This window comes from Triticum dicoccoides, chromosome 3B (genome assembly GCF_002162155.2).
Source record: "Triticum dicoccoides isolate Atlit2015 ecotype Zavitan chromosome 3B, WEW_v2.0, whole genome shotgun sequence".
Classification (NCBI taxonomy): domain Eukaryota; kingdom Viridiplantae; phylum Streptophyta; class Magnoliopsida; order Poales; family Poaceae; genus Triticum; species Triticum dicoccoides.
The window spans coordinates 170,895,549-170,903,830 of record NC_041385.1 but is presented as its reverse complement, the minus strand read 5'-3'; the positions used below and the strand labels follow the sequence as shown (position 1 = coordinate 170,903,830).

General features: G+C 41.8%; 1 pseudogene; it reads right to left on the bottom strand.

The window, feature by feature from the left end:
• Positions 1 to 8,282, bottom strand: part of LOC119275381 — a 23,236-nt pseudogene that overhangs the window by 3,523 nt on the left and 11,431 nt on the right.

The window sequence follows — 8,282 nt, the reverse complement described above, 5'->3', positions numbered from 1 at the left end:
AAAAAGCTCTAGCGATTGAATTTACATACTGTAGTAATGTAAAAAAACTGGCTAAATAAAAATAGAAGTGAAAACGCAACAAGAAAGAGCTAAATGAAGTAGCAACTTACCGACTGGTTCAACTTTCTCAGATTGCTTTTTTTCTGCTTCGTCATAAATTTTTCCTAGTATGGATGTCGAATGGTAGCTTTCCTTTCGATCCATGTAGTGCGGATACTTTTTTGCTGTCAGCTCAGCAGGGACATTGATCTGTTGAGGGAAGGAAGATGATTAGAAAAGGCTTTAAACTGTTTAGTATAAATGCTTTGCATGTGGTCAGCTTTTGCCTTACAAGTACACCCTCTATTCTTAAATGTAAGACGTTTTGGCAGTTTAAATTAAACTGCCAAAACGTCTTATCTTTAGGAACGGAGCTAGTATCAAACAAGTAACCAACATAAGGTACTGATCATCCTCTTTCTTTTTAGCGAAAACTGTAGGGGAGGGCCTGACAGTAAATATATTAATAGGAAAATATGTACATGAGAGGGAAATATATACAGGAGAGAGCAGGGGAGGAGAGAGAGAACTAAGAGAGAGCAGGGAGGGGAAATATATACAGGTCATGCAGCTGTGTCAGCACTAACATTCTGTGTCAGCACTAACAAAAATGTGAAAAATCTGACAGATGGTAAAGCAAAATGAAAGAAGAAAATAAAAAGATAACTACCACCATTCATCAGAAAACCTATTCCTTTTCTTTCTTCTAGTGCATATCGAATTTGAAGTCTGATTTAAAAAAATACTCCCTCCGTCCCATAATATAAGAGCTTTTTTACACTAGTGTAGTGTCAAAAACGCTCTTATATTATGAGACGGAGGGAGTACTTAACCATGCTGGATACTACAATACACCTAATTAATTAGGCAAGGCGGTCTACCTTTTATAAGAGAACAGTTCATTCAGTTCCCTTCTATTAGATGTTAGCCAAACGGATGATATCTGGACATCTAGCAGTTAAATTCTAAATATGATAATAAACAATAATATGGAAGGGTGATGCACATGGAGCTATATAGTATAGTGCATAAAAGCATTTGAAACTACAGATTGCGTAAACTCAAGAATGGAATTAACCTTGGACCTGGCCTTTGGAGCGTCCAGGGCCAAATAATAAAGATCAACCAACTTCTTTATCTTTTTTTCTAGTACATTACTTTCATCTTCATCAACACCATCTGTTAACAGTCGGTCCATATATACTAACCAACTATCAGCTGCTGTGCCAAGTGCATTACTGAAAGTAGGAAAATTCCAAACAAGAGTTAGATCATACAATATTACAAAAGGTTGTATATTGATAGTTTAGCAGATAGCCGCTGACAGCAGGAATCCAAGAACTACACGGATCCATGCTTTATTTTTCTAGTTGAAAACATTAACAGGTAAAAGCCGGAAACAAATAAACCCATGTGAAAAACTCAACAAGCAGTAATAAATAGGGCATACAACACGGTCGTGGTGTTTCTCAGCTCAAGCTCAAATGAGCTCGAGTGAACAGTGAAATCAGAAAAAAAACTGAAATTGTTTTGCAGCAAACATTGACAAAAAAATTCAGTGCTCACCAAATTTCATCATGGAATAACATTCGTGGAAGTCATTGAAAAAAAAATGGCTCCAAAAGTGTTATTTTCAAAAGCATTTTGGAGTGCTGTTTTTTTTTTGCCACAACTCCCGCGAATGTCATTTCATGATGAAATTTTGCAGGTGCAGAAAACATTATCAAAGTTCGCCACAAAAAAATTAGAATTTTTTTCAATATTTTTGGATTTTGCTATTTATCACGAGCTCAAATGAGCTCGTGAATAGAAGATGACTTTCGATACAACACTGAATATCCCATTTTAATAAAATGCAAATCCTATTTATCTTCTACAATGGAGTACTGTGAAACAGTAACATGAGAGATAAGGGAATTTCACTCAAGATTTACGCTGACCAAATGAGTAAAAGGAAACAATAAACCCAACAGATAGGGTCCCCCGGCGGCGGGAGACGCGGTGTTCGTGGGCGGAGCGCGCTTCTTGGGTGCGGTCGGGTAGCCATGGTCACGCGGGTGGCATGGTTGGTGATGTTTGGCGGAGGGTTAACACCAAAGTGCATAACTTGCCCGGTCTTCTCCGGCCGATGGTGGCAGCGGCCACGGGTGTCGTTTCCTTCATGAAGGCTCCGTCGTGATGTTCTCTTCTCTCCACGTTGCTCCGGGTGAAAACTTGATCCTCAGGATCGGGCGGTGGCGACTATCGGTGTTGTGCCCTTCTTGAAGGCACCGCCTTGGAGTTCATGCTTCGTCACTGTCCCGCTTCACTTCTTGGTGGCTAGGTCTCGGGAGGTCCTCGTCGGCCCCAAGTAGTTCCTTTTGGCTCATCTGTAGTGTGCTTGGTGGTCGATTGGGTAGTGTTGTGGTGCATCAGCACCCTTGTATCTTGCCTTGGGTGTGTGTCTTGTGTGGAGTGGTGGCATGTTGTATCCGTATTTGTATCTCTGGCCGTTGCTTTATATATAAAGCGGGGCGAAAGCCTTTTTGGATAACAGATAGGGTCTGCTCCAGTTGAGACTGGTAACATGTATGAAGCATTTCCCAGGTGGAATGAAGAAAGACAGCTACATGTGAATTAATTCATTTGAATGATGACTATATTACATTTTTCACCTATCAAAATGCACAAGCCAAGCGTAACATATACGCCAATCCCCGGTCTCATGCACAAGCAGTTTAACAAGAAATTTGTCCCCTAAATAAGATTCTTGCTGCAAAACTCATCTTCAGAAGAAGATCGTCTCCTAGTGACACATACATTCTGAAGTGCTGTTTTAAAAACAGACACTTGTGAATTTGTAATGATTATCAGCATAAATCAGAATAATAATAAATCAACTTGATATGAATACCTGCGTGCAAATCTTGCTTTTAAGAATTCATGAAACAAACTCCTGTCGAGTAGGGGTTCGTCTAAATCCAAAAGACACTTTTTCTCGGCCTGTATTGGTTTATTTACTTGGCCCCATTCCCATGGTTTAGAAGGCTTGAACTGCTTTAATAACTGAAAATGGCATATTTACAATCAAAGCAGGACAATACATTGAGAGGTTAAAAGGCATGCTACACTACCAAAACCATTTTTTAATGCTTCATCACTACTGCAATGATACACATGACTTAATGAATCTATAGTAGCCAATGTGGTAACAAAGCATGTATTAGAAAACCTATATATAGTTCAGAAATTGCCGAAGGCTCGACTAGGATAAGTGATTAGTAGTAATGCTAGGACATGAATGACTGAAGTCAAAAACTGAAGAAGCTAACATAGTTGATATTTTAAGGGCCATGACCAAAGTGGCATTTTTCCTTGCAAAAAGAAGGGCCACTTTGGTTATTGAGGTCTGAAACAGGCCATGGAAGATAATGTTTTCCAATGAAGATTCAAAATAAAATGTCAATTAGCAATGAACTGACCTGTTCATTTATTGAGACCCAATACATGTCCCCATCAAAATCACTATTGGCCATCTCATCGGCCAACGATCGTGGGCCAGAGGTAGGGAAAAGTATAGCATATCTTGAATATCCTACTACGTCATGTATATCCTCGATATATCTTGATGTCAAGACATGTATATCACCAAAGTGTAACCCAGGATGTTTATAGACAAGCACATTTCCACAATATGGTCCATTGTCACTGTTTAATAAAAGCATATAAAGTAAGTAACAAACAGAAAAAGGAGAGAGAAAAAGAACTGTTTTTTATTTGAGAAAACACAAAATTCTTGAATCTCAATGCAGGAAAAAAGGAACTGCTTTCAAACATCAGCAGTACTCCAATAAATAATGGCTGCACCACGATCCATGTTTTAAGGATCCTAAGACCATCTACAGAATGGAAGTTTGTAATGTCTTCCACGATATCAAAACCTTTTAGGAATCCAAAATATCTCTTACAGACTTTTCTAATTACAAATAGTCATACAAATTAAATCTCAATCTCCCTTTAGACCATACAACGTCAGGTCAGTCTATATCTGACCAACCGAAAGGAATAATGACATTAAAATACTCCCTCAAGACAACAGGTTGAAGCCCCAAATACCCACATATGGTTACGATCTTATAATCAGTTTTATCAAAGAATTAATGAAAGCATATTACGATTATTATCAGTGGTTAACAACTCTTCTTTTCAACCAGAGGCACAGTTAGGTCAACTAACACACACACTTCTAGAACTGTAATTAAAAATACTTTCCAGTCCGCACACACGAATATGCATATCCTTGTGACTTGTAAGTGCAATATACACGCTAACAAAATAGCAGAGGTGTGAGAGCCTCATGTCGTGTGGGCAGCATGTGCAGTCCCAAGGGCTGCCTATCCGAGGTTTCTTCATAAACATTAAATATCAATAAAATAGCAGTGTCTTCAGAAACTCCTAAATGGTGTGACCAGTAAAATCACGGATCAAGGGAATATACACATAACAGAATTCAAAAGGCATGCAGATCCAAAAGAGTATGTCCGCCACTTACAGGATCACACAAACTTCATTGGCTTTGAGTTTCCCTGTAGAATCTGTTGTACCCATCAAATAAAAGCAATCACTGATTGGTAGCTTTCCTTGCTTGATTCCCTTTCTTTCTTGTTGAGCCATGATAGCCAGCCTGGACTGCAAATATGCATCTTCTAGTGGAATTCCAGACAAAATCATTCGTGCTGATATCGAATCCTCCATGTCCGCATAGATAAATGCAACTGCAAGGACCAGATCAAAAAGAGGTTTGTATCAAATGCAAGCAGGTGAATGTAAATGGCAGACTATCATAGCCTAACAGTAAGATAAGAGCAGAAAGAAGCACATATATGTGGCAATTCATAAAATGTAGTGCATGGAAAATATGCCACTAACTGTTTAGTGCGTCTTCATAATCACAACGAGCGTTCTCAGCCCCTTCAATTGCATTCTCTAGAAGCTCCATAAAGAACTCTTCTTTAACTCCTCCATAGCGAAGTAGTGCAATCAAGAGCTTCGATGTTAATGTCCTTTTCGGTTTAGTGCTGATGAAACAAAAAAATATATTACACCTCTTGTGAACCAAGCACAATCAACATGTCCTAATTCACATGGCTTAATCTGTTGCAGAAAGGTAGGCACTCCTGCTCACACTTTAATACGCTCTTATCTCCCCACTTAATCAACATGTCCTAATTCACATGGCTTAATCTGTTGCAGAAAGGTAGGCACTCCTGCTCACACTTTAATATGCTCTTATCTCCCCACTTAACCAATACCCACCGAAGTCTTACACCATGAGTTGCCAAATGCTACCGCATCAAGTTTCATGCACAAATGAACTCATCAAAAAGTTTAAACTATCAAGCAAAAGCAAGTAATCTTAGTCATAGCTAAAAAAACTAAACAGCATGTTTAACCGTCAAAGGAAAAACCCGTTGCTTTCTTTTTCCTGATATTAACATGTACTCCCTCCATTCCAGATTGTAGTGCACATAGTTTCTAGACCAGGTACCAATGTATGTGCTGGCACTAAATTTTGGATGAGAAAGTCCCCAGCCCACGTGCAAGAAGTACTAGTGTGCTGTACTCCAGCCTCCTCTGTTTCACATGACGCAAGCGTCCACGACCAGCAAGCAAATCCGGCCAGGGAAGAGGGGGTGCAGCCAAGAACGCGGCGGCGCCACCATGGACGTGCTGGACGTGGAGACGCCGGCCATGGCTGATGCGGAGCCATCGGCCGTGGGCGTGGAAGGCGCCTCTGACACCTGTGAGCTGCCGTCGCTGCTGCATAGAAAGTTGGCGCCGGCGTGCTGCCGCTCCATGTCCAAGGATCGCCCAGCCTCGTTGGCATCGACCTTGAACACAACGCGGAGCTGCTCACCGGTGTTGGAGGAGAAGACCGAGAAAGTGGCAGCCAGCACTTAAGAAGTTGATTGGCACCCATGGAAGGTGGATGGGCGAAAGGCGGAGTCCTCGGAGTGGCTCACTCTCACAGGTGGGCGATGGTGCGCTCTGACCGACGTCCATGAGTCATGGGTGTCCATACATCACGCTTTTGACCACCATGTCATCGCTCTCTCCTGGATCTCGTCGGCACAGAGGAGAGGAGGCTGATCCAGAGCTCACTGGAGCATCGCTTTGCGCCCAGAGGTTGTGGGGAGGAAGAGGGCGGCGAGGGAGATGCGTCCTTCCAGCCGCCGTGGTCCTCAATCATCGTGGTGCTGGTGCGGGAGGAAGGGGATAAGGCGAAGCTATTTTCGTCCAAAATCGGTTGCGGCTGCTATTACGCACTACAATATGGAATATGCCAAAAACTTATGTGCACTATAATCTGGAACAAAGGGAGTACATTTTTTATTTGTATAGGTGTGAAAAATGAAGAACAAGTGTGGTGATTTGAAAGGTTTGTGGGACAGAGCTTCTAAGGCACCAAAACTAAGTTCGATATCAACACCCCACTCCGGGTAAACTCAACCTGCTGTTTACCGGACTTGCCAGTGGGTTTCATTAACGTTCCAAACCAAGCAAAAAAGGAAGGATTTTAGTAGTGAAATTATAAAATAAATTCAGAATAACAAGTCAACCAAGAAAATTCTATTTTTGGAATATGTGCTTCCCTTTGAAAAGGATCGAGTACAGTGCAAACTCTTAGAATGTTTTCTTTTTTGCCGAAAATGAGAAACTCCGGAGATTTCGGTGGGTTCAGATTTTTTTATTCCTCTACAAATTGAAAAGACTTTTCCCTGTTGCCGCCACATACAATTTTTGACAGTTATTTTATAGGACTGATACAAAGGAGAAACTAAACCTAGGAGGGACTTCTTTCAACCGGAATTTGAGAAATGACTTGGGACAAGAGAAATGAAGCATAGCCACACAAAATCACAGTGAACTGCAACAAAATAAGTTCACTTGACTATTGTGCATAGTCTGTAATGCCACCGATAAGGATTGAAGGTATACAGGGCCATAGCTGGGCACGAGACATTCATGGGATCGTTGGCATTAACAAGATTGGCCAATACGTGCAAGTCTGGCAGGCGATCGAACATGCTCTCGGATGCCCCTGACCAGCTTGTTTGGAAGTGGACGGCCTCCGGCACCTACACTGCCCACTCCTGCTACCTCGCCACATTCCAGGGATCCACAACTTGCTTCTCTTGGAAGCTTATCTGGAAGAGTTGGGCGCCGCCACGTGTGAAATTTTTCCACTGGCTGGCCAACCTTGATAGGTGCTGGACTGCTGATCGCCATGCTAGGCGTGGTCTCCAGCACCAGCCCCGATGCCCGCTGTGCGACCAGCCTCCTGAGATGATGCGTCACTTACTCCTGGAGTGCCCTTTCGCCAGACAGACTTGGCATGAGGTCCTAGCTTGGCTCAGGATGACCAACGCAGGCCCAAACCAGGAAGATATCCTCATGGACTGGTGGCTCCATGCCAAGCAAAACACGCCTACACAGATGCGCAAGGGTCTCGCCTCCATTGCCCTCCTGATGCCGTGGATGATCTGGAAGCAGCACAATTTTTTCTGCATATTCGATGGTGCCCAGCCTCTCGACCATGCCCTGGTTTCTAAGATCAAGGATGAAGTTGGGCAATGGACACGAGCTGGTGCCCGTGGCCTGCGGGTCATCTTGCCAACCACCTGGGATGTACACTAAATTTTCCTGTTCTTACCTGAACTTGGCCTCTTAGGAGGGTTGTAACAAAATTCTATCTTTTCAATGCAATGAAACGCAAAAGTCTTTTGCGTTTTCTCGAAAAAAAGGATTAAATAAATACTTCTAGGAGGCTTTAAAGTTCCAACAACATGCATAGACATAGCAATCCATAGTATTCAGACGTGTAACTAAGTATGTACTTAATGCCTAAATATAACAGTGCAGCTCAAAGGTTCATGGCATACCTCGTTGTCACTATTTCCAAAGAGTTGACGGACTGGACACAATATGATTTTGGATCAGCTTTCATTTTTATCAATTCCCAAGAGTTAACGGACTGTACACCACATAATTTTGGATCAGATTTTATTTTTATCATTGATGGCCGTATAAGAATAGTTCCAGGAGGAAGCTGCAACACAAAATAAAGTTATTCTTTAGAAAGTGTCCAAAGTTTGGACAAGATAAGCTAATAAGAGCACGTGCTATGTAAACATCAAAAGTGTATAACAAATGAGTATATTGGAGAAAGACAAATTAAGAATAACCAACACGTGCTATGTAAC